Below are 20,279 nucleotides of genomic sequence, written 5' to 3'. Positions count from 1 at the left end.
GCTTTACAATGGTGTGTTAGTTTCTGCTTTATAACAAAGTGAATCAGCTATACATATACATATATCCCAATATGTCCTCCCTCTTGCGTCTCCCGCCCTCCACCCTCCATATCCCACCCCTATACGTGGTCACAAAACACCGAGCTGATCTCCCTGTGCTATGCGGCTGCTTCCCACTAGCTATCTATGCCACTCTATCACTTTGTCACAGCTTACCCTTCCCCCTCCCCATATCCTCAAGTCCATTCTCTAGTAGGTTTGTGTCTTTACTCCTGTTTTACCCCTAGGCTCTTCATGACATTTTATTTTTTTCTTAGATTCCATATATATGTGTTAGCATACAGTATTTGTCTTTCTCTTTCAGACTTACTTCACTCTGTATGACACACTCCAGGTCCATCCACCTCACTACAAATAATTCAATTTCCTTTCTTTTTATGCCTGAGTAATATTCCATTGTATATAGGTGCCACATTTTTTTTATCCATTCATCTGTTGATGGATACTTAGGTTGTTTCCATCTCCTGGCTATTGTAAATAGAGCTGCAATGAATATTTTGGTGCAGGACTACTTTTGAATTATGGTTTTCTCAGGGTGTATGCCCAGTAGTGGGATTGCTGGGTCATATGGTAGTTATATTTGTAGATTTTTAAGGAACCTCCATACTGTTCTCCATAGTGGCTGTACCAATGCACATTCCCACCAGCAGTGCAAGAGGGTCCCCTTTCCTCCACACCCTCTCCAGCATTTATTGTTTCTAGATTTTTGGATGATGGCCATTCTGACAGGTGTGAGATGATATCTCATTGTAGTTATGATTTGCATTTCTCTAACGATTAATGATATTGAGCATTCTTTCATGTGTTTGTTGGCAATCTGTTTATCTTCTTTGGAGAAATGTCTATTTAGGTCTTCTACCCATTTTTGGATTGGGCTGTTTGTTTTTTTGTTATTGAGCTGCATGAGCTGCTTATAAATTTTGGAGATTAATCCTTTGTCAGCTGCTTCATTTGCAAATATTTTCTCCCATTCTGATGGTTGTCTTTTCCTCTTGCTTATGTTTTCCTTTGCTGTGCAAAAGCTTTGAAGTTTCATTAGGTCCCATTTGTTTATTTTTGTTTTTATTTCCATTTCTCTAGGAGGTGGGTCAAAAAGGATCTTGCTGTAATTTATGTCATAGAGTGTTCTGCCTATGTTCACCTCTGAGAGTTTGATAGTTTCTGGCCTTACATTTAGGTCTTTAATCTCTGAGCTTATTTTTGTGTGTGGTGTTAGGGAGTGATCTAATCTCATACTTCTACATGTACCTGTCCAGTTTTCCCAGCACCATTTATTGAAGAGGCTGTCCTTTCTCCACTGTACATTTCTGCCACCTTTATCCAAGATAAGGTGACCATATGTGAGTGGGTTTATCTCTGGGCTTTCTATCCTGTTCCATTGATCTATATCTCTGTTCTTGTGCCAGTACCATACTCTCTTGATTACTGTAGCTTTGTAGTATAGTCCAAAGCCAGGGAGCCTCATTCCTCCACTTCCAATTTACGTTCTCAATATTGTTTTGGCTATTCGGGGTCTTTTGTGCTTCCATACAAATTGTGACATTTTTTGTTCTAGTTCTTTGAAAAACGCCAGTGGTAGTTTGATAGGGATTGCATTGAATCTGTAGATTGCTTTGTGTAGTAGAGTCATTTTCACAAAGTTGATTCTTCCAATCCAAGGGCATGATATATCTCTCCAACTATTTGTATCATGTTTAATTTCTTTCATCAGTGTCTTATAATTTTCTGCATACAGGTCTTTTGTCTCCTTAGGTAGGTTTATTCCTAGATATTTTATTCTTTTTGTTTCAATGGTAAATGGGAGTGTTTTCTTGATTTCACTTTCAGAGTTTTCATCATTAGTGTACAGGAATGCCAGAGATTTCTGTGCATTAATTCTGTATCCTGCTACTTTACCAAATCCATTGATTAGATCTAGTAGTTTTCTGGTAGCATCTTTAGGATTCTCTGTGTATAGTATCAGGTCATCTGCAAACAGTGATATCTTTACTTCTTCTTTTCCAATTTAGATTCCTTTTATTTCATTTTCTTCTCTGATTGCTGTGGCTAAAACTTCCAAAACTATGTTGAATAAGAGTGGTGAGAGTGGGCAACCTTGTCTTGTTCCTGATATTAGTGGAAATGCTTTCAGTTTTTCACCATTGAGGACAATGTTGGCTATGGGTTTGTCATATATGGCCTTTATTATGTTGAGGAAAATTCCCTCTATGCCTACTTTCTGAAGGGTTTTTATCATAAATGGGTATTGAATTTTGTCGAAAGCTTTCTCTGCATCTATTGAGATGATCATATGTTTTTTCTCCTTCAATTTATTGATATAGTGTATCACGTTGATTGATTTGCGTATATTGAAGAATCCTTGCATTCCTGGAATAAACCCCACTTGATCATGGTGTATGATCCTTTTAATGTGCTGTTGGATTCTGTTTGCTAGTATTTTGTTGAGCAATTTTGCATTTATGTTCATCGGTGATATTGGCCTGTAGTTTTCTTTCTTTGTGACATCCTTGTCTGGTTTTGGTATCAGCGTGATGGTGGCCTCGTAGAATGAGTGTGGGAGTGTTCGTCCCTCTGCTGTATTTTGGAAGAGCTTGAGAAGGATAGGTGTTAGGTCTTTTCTAACTGATAGGATTCACCTGTGAAGTCATCTGGTCCTGGGCTTTTGTTGGAAGATTTTTAATCACAGTTTCAATATCAGTGCTTGTGATTGGTCTCTTCATATTTTCTATTTCTTCCTGATTCAACCTCGGCACATTGTGCATTTCTAAGAATTTGTGCATTTCTTCCAGGTTGTCCATTTTATTGGCGTAGAGTTGCTTGTAGTAATCTCTCATGATCTTTTGTATTTCTGCAGTGTCAGTTGTTACTTCTCCTTTTCATTTCTAATTCTGTGGATTTGAGTCTTCTCCCTTTTTTTCTTGATGAGTCTGGCTAATGGTTTATCAATTTTGTTTATCTTCTCAAAGAACCAGCTTTTAGTTTTATTGATCTTTGCTATCATTTCCTTTATTTCTTTTTCATTTATTTCTGATCTGATCTTTATGATTTATTTCCTTCTGCTAACTTTGGGGGTTTTTTTTGTTGTTGTTCTTTCTCTAATTGCTTTAGGTGCAAGGTTAGGTTGTTTATTCGAGATGTTTCCTGTTTCTTAAGGTAGGATTATATTGCTCTAAATTTCCCTCTTAGAACTGCTTTTGCTGCATCCCATAGATTTTGGGTCATTGTGTCTCCATTGTCATTTGTTTCTAGGTATTTTTTATTACTTCTTTGATTTCTTCAGTAATCACTTCGTTATTAAGTAGTGTATTGTGTAGTCTCCATGTGTTTGTATTTTTTACAGATCTTTTCCTGTAATTGATATCTAGTCTTATACCATTGTGGTCAGAAAAGATACTTGATACAATTTCAATTTTTTAAAATTTACCAAGGCTTGATTCGTGCCCCAAGATATGATCTATCCTGGAGAATGTTCTGAGAGCACTTGAGAAAAATGTGTATTCTGATGTTTTGGATGGAATGTCCTAGAAATATCAATTAAGTCCATCTAGTTTAACATATCATTTAAAGATTGTGTTTCCTTATTTATTTTCATTTTGGATGATCTGTCCATTGGTGGAAGTGGGATGTTAAAGTCCCCTACTATGAATGTGTTACTGTCAATTTCCCCTTTTATGGCTGTTAGTATTTGCCTTATGTATTGTGGTGCTCCTATGTTGGGTTCATAAATATTTACTGTTGTTATATCCTCTTCTTGGATCATCCCTTGATCATTCTGTAGTGTCCTTTTTTGTCTCTTCTAATAGTCTTTATTTTAAAGTCTATTTTGTCTGATTTGAGAATTGCTACTCCAGCCCTCTTTTGGTTTCTGTTTGCATGGAATATCTTTTTCCACCCCCTTACTTTCAGTCTGTATGTTTCTCTAGGTCTGAAGTAAGTCTCTGGTAGATGGCACATATATGGTTCTTGATTTTTTTTTTTTTTTTTTTTTTTGCAGTATGCGGGCCTCTCACTGTTGTGAGCTCTCCCATTGTGGAGCACAGGCTCCAGACGTGCAAGCTGAGCAGCAATGGCTCACGGGCCCAGCCGCTCCGTGGCATGTGGTATCTTCCTGGACTGGGGCATGAACCCGTGTCCCCTGCATCGGCAGGCAGACTCTCAACCACTGCACCACCAGGGAAGCCCTGATTCTTGTTTTTGTATCCATTCAGCCAGTCTGTGTCTTTTGGTGGGAGCATTTAATCTATTTACATTTAAGGTAATTATTGATATGTATGTTCCTATTCCCATTATTTTAATTGTTTTGGGTTTGTTATTGTAGTTCTTTTCCTTCTCTTGTGTTTCTTGCCTAGAGAAGTTCCTTTAGCATTTGTTGTAAAGCTGGTTTGGTGGTGCTGAACTCTCTCAGCTTTTGCTTGTCTGTGAAGGTTTTAATTTCTCCATCAAATCTGAATGAGATCCTTGCTGGGTAGAGTAATCTTAGTTGTACGTTTCTCTCCTTCATCAGTTTAAATATGTCCTGCCAGTCCCTTCTGGCTTGCAGAGTTTCTGCTGAAAGTTCAGCTGTTAACCTTATGGGGATTCCATTGTGTGTTATTTGTTGTTTTTCCCTTGCTGCTTTTAATATGTTTTCTTTGTATTTAATTTTTGACAGTTTGATTAATATGTGTCCTGGCGTGTTTCTCCTTGGATTTATCCTGTATGGGACTATCTGTGCTTCCTGGACTTGATTAACTATTTACTTTCCCATATTAAGGAAGTTTTCCACTATAATCTCTTCAAATATTTTCTCATTCCCTTTCTTTTTCTCTTCTTCTTCTGGAACCCATATAATACAAATGTTGTTGCATTTAATGTTTTCCCAGAAGTCTCTGAGACTGTCCTCAGTTCTTTTCATTCTATTTTCTCTATTTTGCTCTACAATAGTTATTTCCACTATTTTATGTTCCAGGTCACTTATCCGTTCTTCTGCCTCAGTTATTCTGCTATTGATCCCACCTAGAGTATTTTTAATTTCATTTATTGTGTTGTTCATCACTGCTTGTTTCATCTTTAGTTCTTCTAGGTCCTTGTTAAACGTTTCTTGCATTTTCACTATTCTATTTCCAAGATTTTGGATCATCTTTACTATCATTATTCTGAATTCTTTTTCAGGTAGACTGCCTATTTCCTCTTCATTTGTTAAGTCTGGTGGATTTTTATCTTGCTCCTTCATCTGCTGTGTGTTTTTCTGTCTTCTCATTTTGCTTATCTTACTGTGTTTGGGGTCTCCTTTTTTCAGGCTGCAGGTTCGTAGTTCCCATTGTTTTTGGTGTCTGTCCCCAGTGGCTAATGCTGGTTCAGTGGGTTGTGTATGCTTACTGGTGGAGGGGACTAGTGCCTGTGTTTTGGTGGATGAGATTGGATTTTGTCTTTCTGGTGGGCTGGTCCACATCTGGTGGTGTGTTTTGGGGTGTCTGTGGACTTATTATGATTTTAGGCAGCCTCTGTGCTAATGGGTGGGGTTGTGTTCCTGTCTTGCTAGTTGTTTGTCATAGGGTGTCCAGCACTGTAGCTTGCTGCTTGTTGAGTGAAGCTGGGTGCTGGTGTTGAGATGGAGATCTCTGGGAGATTTTTGCCATTTGATATTATGTGGAGCTGAGAGGTCTCTTGTGGACCAGTGTCCTGAAGTTGGCTCTCCCACCTCAGAGGCACAGCACTGACTCCTGGCTGGAGCACCAAGAGCCTTTCCTCCACACGGCTCATGATAAAAGGGAGAAAAATTAGAATGAAAGAAAGATGATAAAGGAAAAGAAAAAGATAAAATATAGTTATTAAAATAAAAAATAATTATTAAGAAAAAAAATTTTTAAGTACAAAAAATAAATAAATAAATAAAAGTGACAGAACCTAGGACAAATGGTGAAAGCAATGTTATACAGACAATATCTCACACAGAAGCATACACATACACACTCACAAAAAGAGGAAAACAGGAAAACATAATAAATCTTGCTCTCAAAGTCCACCTCCTCCATTTGGGATGAGTCGTTGTCTATTCAGGTATTCTACAGATGCAGGGTACATCAAGTTGATTGTGGAAATTTAATCTGCTGCTCCTGAGGCTGCTGGGAGAGATTTCTCTTTCTCTTCTTTGTTTGCACAGCTCCCGGGGTTCAGCTTTGGATTTGGCCCCGACTCTTCATGTAGGTCGCCAGAGGGCGTCTGTTCTTTGCTCAGACAGGATGGGGTTAAAGAGCAGCTTATTTAGGCCGGGAGGAGGGAGCGGTACAGATGCGGGGTGAGCCTGTGGCTGCAGAGGCCAGTGGGACATTGCACGAGCCTGAGGCGCGCCGTGCGTTCTCCCGGGGAAGTTGTCCCTGGATCCCAGGACCCTGGCAGTGGCGGGCGGCACAGGCTACCTAGAAGGGGGATGTGGATAGTGACCTGTGCTTGCACACAGGCTTCTTGGTGGCGGGAGCAGCGGCGTTGGCGTCTCATGACCGTCTCTGGTGTCGGCTCTGTTAGCCGCAGCTCGCGCCTGTGTGTGGAGCTACTTTAAGCAGTGTTCTTAATCCCCTCTCTTCGCGCACCAGGAAACAAAGAGGGAAGAAAATGTCTCTTGCCTCTTAGGCAGGTCCAGACTGTTCCCCGGACTCCCTCCTGGCTAGCCGTGGTGCACTAACCCCTTCAGGCTGTTTTCACGCCACCAACACCAGTCCTCTCTCTCTGCTCCGACCAAAGCCCGAGCAGACAAGCCTCTCGGGCTGGTGAGTGCTGGTCGGCACCGATCCTCTGTGCAGAAATCTCTCCGCTTTGCCCTCTGCACCCCTATTGCTGCGCTCTCCTCCGCGGCTCCAAAGCTTCCCCCTCTGCCACCCGCGGTGTCTGCCCGCGAAGGGGCTTCTAGTGTGTGGAGACCTTTCCTCCTTCACAGCTCCCTCCCACTGGTGCAGGTCCCATCCCTATTCTTTTGCCTCTCTTCCTTTTTTCTTTTGCCCTACCAAGGTACGTGGGGAGTTTCTTGCCTTTTGGGAGGTGTGAGGTCTTCTGCCAGCATTCAGTAGGTGTTCTGTAGGAGTTGTTCCATGTGTAGATATATTTTTGATGTATCTGTGGGGAGGAAGTTGATTTCCATGTCTTACTCTTCCACCATCTTCCACTCTCCTCTGTATATTCTTTTTTTTTTTTTTTTTTGTGGTACGTGGGCCTCTCACTGTTGTGGCCTCTCCCGTTGCAGAGCACAGGCTCCGGTGCTCAAGCTCAGTGGCCATGACTCATGGGCCCAGCCATTCCACGGCATGTGGGATCCTCCCAGACCGGGGCATGAACCCGTGTTCCCTGCATCGGCAGGCCGACTCTCAACCAGTACGCTATCAAGGAAGCCCTGTATATTCTTAATGTGGAAGCTTAGGCTATTAATTTTAGATTTTCTCATAGTACTGTTTAGGGAGAAGTTTTTAATGTTATTTATTTCCCTCTAAGCACTGTTTTCACTGTATTCTATAAATTTTGATAAGTAGTATTTTCATTTTTATTTTATTCAAAATATTTTAAAATTTATGTCCAGACTTTTCCTTTTACCTATGTGTTATTTAGAAATGTTTTGTTTAATGTTTGCATAATGCTTTCCAGGTTCATGTATGTTGTCACGAATGACAGAATTTCTTTCTTTTTGAGTCTGAATAATATTCTGTATATATACCACATTTTCTTCATCTATTCATTTATGAACAGACACTTAGGTTGTTTTGATACCTGGGCTACTGTGAATAATGTTGCTATGACATGGGAGTACAGATATTTCTTTGAGATAAACATTTGTTTCATTTGGACACATACCCAGAAGTGAGATTGCTGGATAATGGTGTCATTCTAGCTTTAATTTCTTCAGGAACCATCATACTATTTTCTAAAGTGGCTGTACCATTTTACATTCCCACCAAAAATGTACAAGAATTCCCTTTTCTTCACATCCTTGTCAGCATTTGTTATCTCTAGTCTTTTTGTAATAGCCATTCTAACAGGTGTGAGGTGTTATCTCATTGTGGTTTTTATTTGCATTTCCCTTATGATTAGCGATGTTGAGCATCTTTTAATTTACCTGTTGGCCCTTTGTATATCTTTGGGAAAATGTCTATTTAGCTTCTTTACCCATTTTATTTGGGTTATTCATTATTACTGTTATTGAGTTGTATGAGTTCCGTATATATTTTGAATATTAACCTCCTATTAGATATGCAAATTGTAAATATTTTCTCCCATTCCTTTACTGAACAGAAGCTTTTTAGTTTTCTGTAGTCTCACTGGTTTATTATTATTATGTTGTTGTTGACTTTGCTTTTTGTGTCCAATCCAAAAAATCATCACCAAGATCAATGTCAAGAAGATTACCCCCTATGTTTTCTTCTAGGAATTTTATAGTTTCATATTTTAAGTTCAAGTATTTAATGCATTTTGAGATGATTTTTGTGTAAGGTGTAAGATAGGGGTCCACCTCCTTTTTTTTGCATGTGGCTATCCAGTTTTCCCAGCACCATTTTTTGAAGATTATCCTTTCTTCATTGTATATTCTTGGCTCCTTTGTCAAAAATTAATTGACCATATGTGAATGGGTTTATTTTGGTGCTTTCTGTCCTGTTCCATTGGTTTATGTGTCTGTTTTAATGCCAAAACCCACATTATACTGTTTTGATCACTATAGTTTTATAATATAGTTTGAAATCAGGAAGTGTGATACCTCCAGCTTTGTTCTTTTTTCTTAAAATTATTTTGGCTACTCGGAGTCTTTTGTGATTCCTTACAAATTTTAGAGGTTTTTTTCTTTTCTATTTCTGTGAAAAATGTCATTGGAATTTTGATAGAGATTGTGTTGAATCTGTATATTGTTTTGAGTAGTGTAGGCATTTTGACAATATTAACTCAATATTTATACCTTTCCATTTTTTTGTGTCTTCTTCAATCTTTCATCAATGTCTTATAGCTTTCAGAGTACAGACATTTAACCTCCTTTGTTAAATTTATTCCTAAGAATCTTATGCTTTTATAATGCTATTGTAAATGGGATCATTTATTTAATTTTTCTTTTTGAAATTTTATTGATGGAGTGTAGAGATGTAATTGGTTTATCATTATTATTACTGACTTTGTATCCTGCAACTTTATTAAAGCAATTTACTAATTCTAAGTTTTACTTTTTAGTGGTCTATGGGGTTTTCTATATATAATATCATGTAATTGGCAAATGCCAACACTTTTCCTTCTTCCTTTCCTATTTAGATATTTTTATTTCTTTTCCTTACCTTACTGCTCTAGCTAAGACTTCCAGTACTATGTTAAATAAAAGTGGTGACAGTGGGCACTCTTATCTTGTTCTAGATCTTAGAGGGAAAGATTTCAACCTTTAACCATTGTATATGATGTTAGCTGTAGGCTTGTCATATGTGGTCTTTTTTATGGTGATGTACATTCCCTCTATACCCAGTTTATTAATATAATTTATTATGAAATAATGCTTGGTTGTTTTTTTTTTTCCTTCTCCTAAATTTGACCTTTGTTTATTCTTTTTCTAGTTCCTTTGTGTTTGGAAAATATGCTTGATATGATTTCAATCTTCTTAAATTCATTAATACTAGTTTTATGGTCTTGCCTATGATCTATCCTAGACAGTGTTCCATATGTGCTTGAAAAGAATATGTATTCTGCTGCTGTTGTGTGGAATGATGGAATGCCCTGTATACGTCTGTTAGGTCCATCTGGTATAATATGTAGTTAAAAGCCAATGTTTCCTTACTGATCTTCTGTCTGGATGACATATCCATTATTAAAAGTAGGGTATTGAAGTCCCCTGCTATTATTGTATTGCTGTCTATTTCTCCCTTCTAATCTGTTAATATTTGCTTTATAAATTTAGGCATTCCTAATGTTGGGTGCATAGATATTTATAATTGTTGTATCCTTTGGATAAACTGACCTCCTTATCATTATATAATGACCTTCTTTGTCTCTTGTTACAGTCCTAGGTGTTGTATACTCTCAATTATTAAGTACAGTTAATAATTATGGATTAATATTAGTTCATCAGTGTAAAAAATATATGTACTAATGAAAGATATTAATAATGAAGGAAACTGTGTGCAGGGAATTTTTGAGAATTCTCTGTACTGTGTGCTCAACTTCTCTGTAAAACAAAGACTATTCTAAAAATATAGTCTATTAGTTTAAAATACACACACACACACACACACACACACACACACACACACACACACCCCTATGGAACTCAGCAGGATAATGACAAAGTAGCAAAGGAAAAACGTAGCCTTAAATTTTTATAGTCAAAATAAGGAAAGTTAAACATTAATTATGTGTCTAACTTAAGAAGTTAGAAAGAACAATAGAATAAATTCTTAAATAGAAAAAGGATATAAGTACAAGAGAAAAACTTAATGAAATATGAAAGAAGCATGCATTAGACTAAACTTTATAAAAATATTAATGAAATACACAAAACTCTGATGAAATGACCAGTAAGAAGAGAAAGCACAAATAAACAAAATTTTGAATAATACCACACAAATAAAAAGATAACTGGAGAACTGAATCAATAACCTCACCAAAATCTATTTGAAAATTTGGAGGTCATGGATATATTTCTTAAAAGAATGTATATTTCATAAATGATTCAAAAATAAGAAAATACTACCACAAAAATTTAAAGCTATACAAAAATTATCTGCCCATCATGTCACCCTCCATAGCCCACCAGTGAATGCCGCTATACATACACAGATGCCAGTCCTGAATGGTTATACAGGTAATGATGTATAAAAGGAAAACTGAGACATTGGGCCTCATTAAAATTAAAAAAAACTTTTGATCTGTGAAAATGCCCTTAAGAGAATGAAAATACAAACTACAGACTGATGAAAATATTTAGAAAGCATGTATCTGACAAAGGGCTTGTATCTGGACTTTATAAATGACTCTCAATATACAATAATTAAAAAAAATCTAATTGTAAAATGGACAGAAGTCATGAACAGACATTTGATCAAAAATATATACAGATTTCAAATAACCACATAAAAAGTATTCAACATAATTGGTCATTAGGAAAATGCAAATTTAAAGCACAATGATAAACTGCTACACACATATCAGAATGGCTAAAATAAAAAAATGTGAAAACACTAAGGATGTTGAAAAATTGGATCACAATGTTGGTGGGAACGTAAAATGGAACAATTAGTGTGGAAATTTGTCATTTTCTTTTAAAACTAAAAATGCATTTTGCATACAACCCAGAATTTCACCCTTGGTAACATATCCTTGAGAAATAAAAACTAATTTTCAGCCAATACTAGCATTAAACAAGTGGAATTTGAAATTTAAAATACAATACCATTTACATTGGCACCCAAAAATGAGATACTTAAGTATAAACCTAACAAAATATGTAAAATCACCATATGAGGAAAACAAAAATCCTTCAATGAACAAAATCAAAGAATTAATAAATGAACAGATATTCCATGTTTATCAATGAGAAGACTCAGTAGTGTCCAGTTGTCAGTTCTTTCCAACTTAATCTAAGATCCAATGCAATCTCAATCAAAATCCCAGCAATTTTTTTTGTTTGTTTGTTTGGATACTGACATACTAATTCTAAAGTTTATTAAGAGAGGTAGAAAACCTAGAATAATAGTAAATACAATATTGAAGAAGAAGAACAATGTTGAAGGATTGACATTACCTGACTTACTATAAAGTCACAGTAATCAAGACAATATGTTATTGGTGAAAGGATAGATAGATTAATGGAACAGAATAGAGAGCCCAGAAATAGACCCACATAAATACAGTTGTTTTTGTATTGTTCTTCTTCTTCAATATTGTATTTACTATTATTCTAGGTGATCTTTTACAAAGCAGCAAAGGCAACACAGTAGTGGTACAACAACTATACACCCACATGCAAAAAAATGAATTGAGACACAGACCTTACACCTTTCACAAAAATTAACTCAAAATATACCACACACCTAAATGTAAAACACAAAACTATAAAACTCCCAGAAAATCTAGATGAATTTGGGATGACAATGACATTTTAGATATAACATAAAGGCACAATCCATGAGAGAAATAATTGATAAGATGGACTTCATTAAAATAAAATTTAAAATGATACTCCTGTGTTGTGAAAGACACGGTCAAGAGATTAAGAAGACAAGCCAAAGTTCTGGAGAAACTATCTCAAAAACACATCTGATAAAAAACAGTTACCCAAAATTCAACCATAAGAAAACAAACAACTTAAAAATCAGCCAATAACCTTAACATCTCACTAAAGAGAATCTATAGGTGGTAAACAAGCATTTGAAAAGATGTTCAACATCATTGTGTCATCAGGTAAATGCAAATTAGAACAGCAGTGACATACTTCTACACACCTATTGGAGTGACTAAATCTAGTATGCTGACAACAGCAAATACTGGCAAGGATGTGGAGCAACAGGGACTCTCATTCATTGCTGGTGAAAATGCAAAATAGTACTGCCACTTTGGAAAATGATTTAGTGCTTTCTTACAAAACTAAACATCCACTTACCATATGATCCAGTAATCATGCTCTTTGGTATTTACCCAAAGGAGCTGCAAATTTATGTCCACACAAAAACCTCTACATTGATATTTATAGCAGCCTTATTCATAATTGCAAGTACTTGGAAACCACCAAATGTCTTTCAGTAGGTTAATGGTTAAATAAATTGTGATATATCAAGACAATGTAATATTATTCAGTGCTAAAAACAAACAAGCTTTTGATCCATGAAAAGACAAGGAGAAAAGGTAAATGCATTCTATTAAGTGAGAGAAGTGAAAAAGACTACATACTGAAAAAGGCAAAACCATAGTAGACAATAAACAGATCAGTGGTTGCAAGGGGCTGGGGAAGAGGGATGAATATGTGGAGCACAGAGAATTTTTAGGGCAGTGAAAATACTCTGTATGATAATATAATAATGGATACATATCATTTATAAATTTTCCACACCCTTAGAAAGTACAACACCAAGAGTGAACCATAATGTAAACTGTAGACTTTGGGTGATTATGATGTGTCAATTGTTACAAATGTAGCACAATTGTAGAGGATGTCAATGATGGGGGTGGCTATGCATGTGTTGGGGATAGGGAGTATATGGGAAATCTCTGTAACTTCCTCTCAATTTTGCCTTGAACCTAAAATTGCTCAAAAAATAAGGTCTTTAAAAATAAACAAAAACTAATATTTACACATACACAAAAACTTGTACATATATGTTCTTACCAGCTTTATTTGTAATAGACAAGAAATTGAAACAACCTGAATTTCCTTCAATGTGTGAATAGTTAAACAAACTGAGGCATATCTTTACCATCAAATGGAATACTGCTTAACAATAGAAGAACAACTCTTGTTACACACACCACTTGGATGGATTTTCACATAATATTGAGTGAAAAATGCCATCACAAAAGTTTACATAGTGTATGAACCAATCTATATAACATTCCTGAAATAATGTAATTATAGGGATTGAAAACAGATTGGTGGTTTCAAGGGTATGGTGCTTTAGAGGTAAGGGGTGTGGGTGGCTGTAAAGTTTTAACATGGGATACAACAGTTCCGCACCTTGATTACAGTAGTAGCTCCACAACGCTACATATTTAATAAAATGGCATAGAACTATACATACACATACACACACAAAAATGCATGTGAATGCATGTGTAACTGGTAAAATCTGAAAAAGGTCTATGGATTGTACTAATTCTATTACATGGTACTGTAGTTATGAAAGATGCTACCATTGGGGGAGGGTGCATGAAGGGTGCTCGGGACCTCCGTGTGCGTATGTTTGTGTATAAAACTTCCTGTTACTCTATAATTACATTAAAACAAAGAGCTTAAAAATTAAATATTTCTTGTAATAGAAAAAATATTTGACAAAAGTATTTCGAAGTGAACTAAAATACACTAAATCTGGAACTGCTGAATAATTTGGTAACACTATAGATGTACTTTTCATTTAAGCAGTAATTAAATTTTTAAAAAACTGTCACAGTATAAAACATATGTAATTTTTGTATTATATAAAACATGTTGACAAAATTATGTTGAGATGTAGTCACTCAGGAACGGATAGATATGTGTTGAATGTATCAAATATCTTTGTTACTCACATTATTCCCTGAAAATGATGTGTGTGTGTGTGTGTGTATGAGAACGGGTCAGTTCCTGGTACTTACAGAAATCCACCAGTTCTGGCGCCCGCATCACAGCCACCGCAGCCCTGTGCTGTCTGTGGTGCACCCCATCCCAGCCGGCCAGGCTCTGCCTCGCCCTACCCCTAAAAATGATTTTTAATTAACATATTTAACTTTGCTTTAATACTACTGATTTCCTCGTTTCCTTTTTTTTCTTATTATACCTTCCATGATTTCTACACCTTTAAATGTCTAGTTGAATTATTTTAAGTATTTTTATCTTAGTTGGCAACTCTCAAAGTTTATTTTTAACTTTCCTCTAAGGTATTGTTTATTGTTCACATTCATACTGCAGCATACAGAAGGTTATAGTGAATGCACCTATAAAACTTGATGGGTTGTTTTTCTCAATACCTTTAAAGTAGGGTTGAGTAAATGGGCTTAGCAGTCAATTTCATGATGTTCAACATACCCTGCATTGATGTTTTCATTTTTTTGGAATTTTTGGAGTCTCTAATATGAATTCAAAACTCTAAGTATTAAGAAAGAGATTTTCATTTTGAAAAACATTGATCATGAGAATGTTTTTCATATTTGAGTACCTTCTCTTTTCTGTTTTACTGAATAATTTAGTGACATTACATGAGACTTTAACATATTTCATATGTTTTCACTCAAGTATCCCGTGACCCTATGATCCAGGAACATCTTATATATGAAATAAATGAGACAGGATAGTGAGTTGTTCAATATCAGAGACAGAAAGTTGAAGAAAAATCTCTTTAAGCAAAAAAAAAAAAAAAAAATTGTTTAGTGCTTTCTGTGTGTGAGGTGCAGTTTGATGACTAGGGATTCAGAAGTGGCATACAAAACAAACAAAACCTTGCACGCATGGAGCTTACATCTTAAGTAAAGAAAACGTATTGGTTTTTTTTTTTTTTTTTGACTCATTGAGGTAGTGAGAGAGTCTTTTTTCTTACTAATGTAAGTCATTTCTATAATTAATCTGTTCTCCAAACTAATTAATGACTGGGTGGTACTGAATCAGAAATATTAACCATAGTTTTAATAGTACAAGAAGGGGATGATAAGTGTTCTTTTCTGATTTAGAGTCAATAACACAACATTCCTTCTGACCAAGGTCTCTGCCTTATCTCACGTCACAACTCCTCCTCTTCCTCAGAAAAGTCAGATAATATAATACCCCTTTCCTTCAAAAAGTAAGTATACGTAGTGGCTTTGAATCCACAGTTTGAACGTGTAAGTTTTAAGTCAGCCCTGGGCTGACCAGGGTGTGACCCTTCAGTCTTCAGCACCATGGCCAGAGCACAAAGTAGAAAAAAAAAAATTGGGGGAAACTATACACAGTAGTCTAGAAGCAAAGTCTTATTTTCTTCTTTTAATGATAGCCTCCTGAAATGCAAAATGTGACCATGTTATATAAATGTAACTGTGTGATATCAGGGTCTCCATACCTAAACAGATTGTGGTCTGGCAACTTTCCCTTCAGTTTCTTCTGGTATATACAATTGTTCTTACTGTTTACTTGCAAAAAACGTAAGGGTGTTGTTTGCTTGTTTTTCTTTTTTCCCCACCTAGGATAGCTCTGCAGAAGGTTTAAGAGGTTACTCTGCTTTTTTGACTGATGGCTGTCTCCAGCACATATTTCTCAAAGTAGAATTTCTGACCAGTTAGAGAAAGTCATCTTTACTGTTTAGATAAGTCAATGTGATAAAGACAGGCATAAATTAGTTGATATAAAACAAAAGCTGATTTAATAATTCAAGTGTTAAGCATGTTTCTCAAATGGACCATTCATTTCTTTATTGCCTCTGTTTCCAAACACAAGTTCGTGTGCCCAGTGCACAGTGAGGTCAACCCAAAATGTTGGAATTTGGAGCAGAGAATGGTTTGTTGTAGGGCCAGGCAAGGAGATGGGTGGCTCATTCCTAAAAAGCCCTGAACTCCTCGAAGCTTTTCAGCAAAGCACTTTTAAAGACAAGGTGGGAGAGGGGCATGGTTAGTTGTTGCAAACTTCTTGGTGTCAGATTCTTTTGTTCTTGAAGCTGTCCACACAGGTCATGTCACGATGTTCCTATAAAACTCCAACAAGACAAATATTGTTCTCTGTTCTGCAACTTTTTATCTCTATATGAATGGACTCTTAAAGGTCAGAGTCCCAAGAATAGGCTATCCTGTATATTTCAAGCTAGAGGCAACATTTTTTTTCCTTTTTTTTTTTTTTTTTACAAAAGGTGCAGAGCCAGCATGTCTAAGCACAGGCAACAGAGCACAAAATTTAAAGTAAAAGGAACAGGTCTCATATGGAGTCAGATTTGTTGTTCCCTATTACACATCTTTTCCAGGTATTACATATAATATTAAATCTTGGTAGCTGAAGAGTCCATAAGAGATGAACTAGATTAAAATTTGTGTAAATATTGATTAGTTTTCACTGCCAACCTCTCTTCTTCTGAAAGCAGGGCCAGTCTCTTCCTTTAGGGGAAGTCACTCCTCTTTCCCCTTCTGTTTATGTAATTCATATAGGACTCAGCTTACTGCTCATTTCTGGAGTGGGCATGTGACCCAGGCCTGATCAATGAGAGCCATAGAGTGATAGGCAAAGAAAGACATATGGTCCAAATTGGGTCAATCCACATAGAATTCATGGCTTTTGATGTATCACTTGGGGAAGGATTTTTTTTTTTTCCTTCAGAGACTATGGGTACAAAGAATAATGTCATATTGGCAATTCTGGTATCCATTTTTTCTACTACATAGGGGAGGATTGAAGAAAAGGAAAATACATGAGAGATCAGATCTGCTGAATGAAGTTCTGATCAACCAGTTGATCGCAACCAATTTACTCCTAGATGTTTTAGTTATTTAGGCTAATAAATTTTCTGTTGGGATTGAGTTTGAGAGTTTTCCCTCCCTTTCGAAAGAAAGATTCTCAGCTGATAGAAATCCATTTCACTGTTTTTAAAATTCAGAAAAGGAGGACCAGGGAAGTGAAAAGATTTGTCAAAATTTCCATAACTAGTTATTTACAGTAGCAGAATTGGAACTAATCCTTCCTACTTTGGATTAATACTTGGTACAAATCAGCATACTGCCTTACAATATTCAGTATACTTTAATACCATAGAGAGGGGTTGAGACAGATACACATTTCTGCACATGATTGTATGGCAGTATGATTCTGGCCACAAAAGACTGATCCAGTTTCAGAAAATTGTGCCATCAATTTAGTACAACAATTAGTACAGTTAGTACCTTTGTATCAGAGGAGAACAAACCTAACTCCATTTTGGCTCTATTCTTTTAGCTTTAACTTTGTGCTCTGTTGCCTGTGCTTAGTCATGCTGGCTCTGCACCTTTGTAAAAGAATTTTACCTATAGCCTGAAATGTACATGATAGCTCATTCTCAAGGCTCTGCCTCCCAGGCTGTACCTTTAAAGATATAGCACTTTTCAGGACTTTCCTGGTGGTCCAATTGTTAAGATTTCACCTTCTAATGCAGGGGGTGCAGGTTCGATCCCTGGTCAGGGAGCTAAGATTCCACATGCCTCGTGGCCAATAAACTAAAACATAAACAGAAACAATATTGTAACAAATTAAATAAGGACTTTAAAAAATGGTCCAGGGCTTCTCTGGTAGCGCAGTGGTTGAGAGTCCACCTGCCGATGCAGGGGACACGGGTTCGTGCCCCGGTCCGAGAAGATCCCACATGCCGTGGAGCGGCTGGGCCCGTGAGCCATGGCCGCTGAGCCTGCACGTCCGGAGCCTGTGCCCCGCAGCGGGAGAGGCCACGACAGTGAGAAGCCCGCATACCGCAAAAAACGAAAAAAAAAAAAGGTCCACATCAAAAAATAAAATCTTAAAGATATAACACCTTTCATTCATACAGAGCTAAAAAGTTACAGAACAAGAATAACATTTGTCTTACTGGAGGTTTACAGGAACATTGTGACAGCTGCAAGAACAAACGATTATCCCCTACAAAATCTGGCCAACACCAAAAATTTGCAACAACCAGCCACACCCCCTCCCCTTTTTAGTATAAAGGAAACCTGAATTCTAACTCGGGAAAGATGGTTCTTTGGGACACTAGACTGCTATCTCCTTGGTGTGCTGGCTTTCCAAATAGAGTCGCTATTACTTGCCTCAACACCTCATCTCTCAAATCATTGACCTGTCATGCAGTGAGCATTATAAGCTTGGACTAAGTAACACATCAATTTAGTACAATCAATTCTTTTTTTTTTTTTTTTTTTTTGAGGTATGCGGGTCTCTCACTGTTGTGACCTCTCCCGTTGCGGAGCACAGGCTCCAGATGCACAGGCTCAGCAGCCATGGCTTACGGGCCCAGCCACTCTGCGGCATGTGTGATCCTCCCGGACCGGGGCATGAACCCGTGTCCCCTGCATCGGCCGGCGGACTCTCAACCACTGCGCCACCAGGGAAGCCCCTACAATCAATTCTTGATCAACAACTATGATCACAACAATTCCCAAATAGTTTTTTCATTGTGTAGTCATATGGTGTTTACTATTATCATGGACTACTTGTATTAGATTAGACATAGTTTGTAAATTATTAACTTGAATGCAATTTAGTCATAAAGAATAGTAACAATGGTATAATCATTTTGCCATTGCATTCTCATTACAGATATAAGAGAACAGAGCCGCTGTCTTAGGCTTTTCTTAAGTGTCAGTATAAAAATTTAGGATTTATGATTTGTACATATTGGTACAAATATAATGTACCCCTAATAATGAGGGACCCCTGCACATGGCGGTATATGTTTGCAATTTACTCTAAATGTAGGCCGAAAGGTATTTCTAAACTTGTAAGTCCATTTATTCATTAACTAAATTAGAATGTGTACATGAATAGAGTAATTATGATAGTTTTATATCGTATAAATGTTTTCAAAGTGGCAACTATCCTCTGTATTGAGAGGAAGGTAGAATGTCCCATCAAGGCAAGTATATATGTTTTGGAGTCATTATCACAATATTGTTAGCTGTATGACCTCAAAAGAGTAACTTAGCCTCTCTGAGTTTCAGTTTTCTCATCTAGAAGATGGGGAAAAATAATACCTATTTAATTAGTTGTGCCACTTAGATTAAAGATAACATGTTAAGCACCTAAAACACTGTGTGGCATAGAGTAGGGTTTTAAAAAATGATATCTACTATTCTCTGAATACTGATAAATATGTGATTTCTTGTATAATATGTACAATAAAAGATTTATCTGAAAAATATCCTATTTATTCAATAAATCAAAAGAAGACAATTATATTCATATTACTTCCTTTGAATATGAGGCAACTAAGTCTTACAAAGTCTAAAGACTGAAAAAGAAAATGTAACAGTTCAATCTCTGAACTTAGAATAATGTCAAATGCTCTGCTTATATTTTCTGTCTGCTCAATAGACAAAGCTTCCTCCCACTTCTGTCCACGATAGAGACAGTGGACAGAAATTTTCTAGAATATTTCAAGAAATGAGCAGCATTATGTAGTTAGAATTGGAAATCCTTGTCCATTCTGTTTGCCAATGACTTTCAGAACAGCCCATACTTAAATTTGCCCTTCTTTTGGAGAAGGATTACTTTATCAGGCACCATAATGAGAGAACAAGATAGAAAGGTTATAAAACACACCCAGAGTTCCCCAGGATGACAAAACCTGGCAAGAATATATGATTTTTTTCCATCTATGGGTCTTATCCAACTCCGTATTTAATATCTTTTAACATAGTATTCATTTTATCCAGAATGCAGGTGGCAAAGTAGGACATCAAATGAACATCAATATGTTTTATTTTGCTCAGTTTCCCAGGGTCCCATGGGGTGGTGCTGGAAGAAAAAGATGAGTTAGAAGTTGTCAGACAAGATAGATGATGTAAGTCCTTTCTTAAGGCCAGGGCAGTATATTCCCTGACCTCAGCACTGCTAAAGATCAAGCAGAAGC

Source organism: Monodon monoceros, unplaced genomic scaffold (assembly GCF_005190385.1).
Source record: "Monodon monoceros isolate NGI ecotype Baffin Bay Population unplaced genomic scaffold, NGI_Narwhal_1 Super_Scaffold_13, whole genome shotgun sequence".
In the NCBI taxonomy this organism is placed as follows: Eukaryota; Metazoa; Chordata; class Mammalia; order Artiodactyla; family Monodontidae; genus Monodon; species Monodon monoceros.
The sequence above is the reverse complement of the archived record's forward strand: the minus strand, read 5'-3'. Positions refer to the sequence as shown.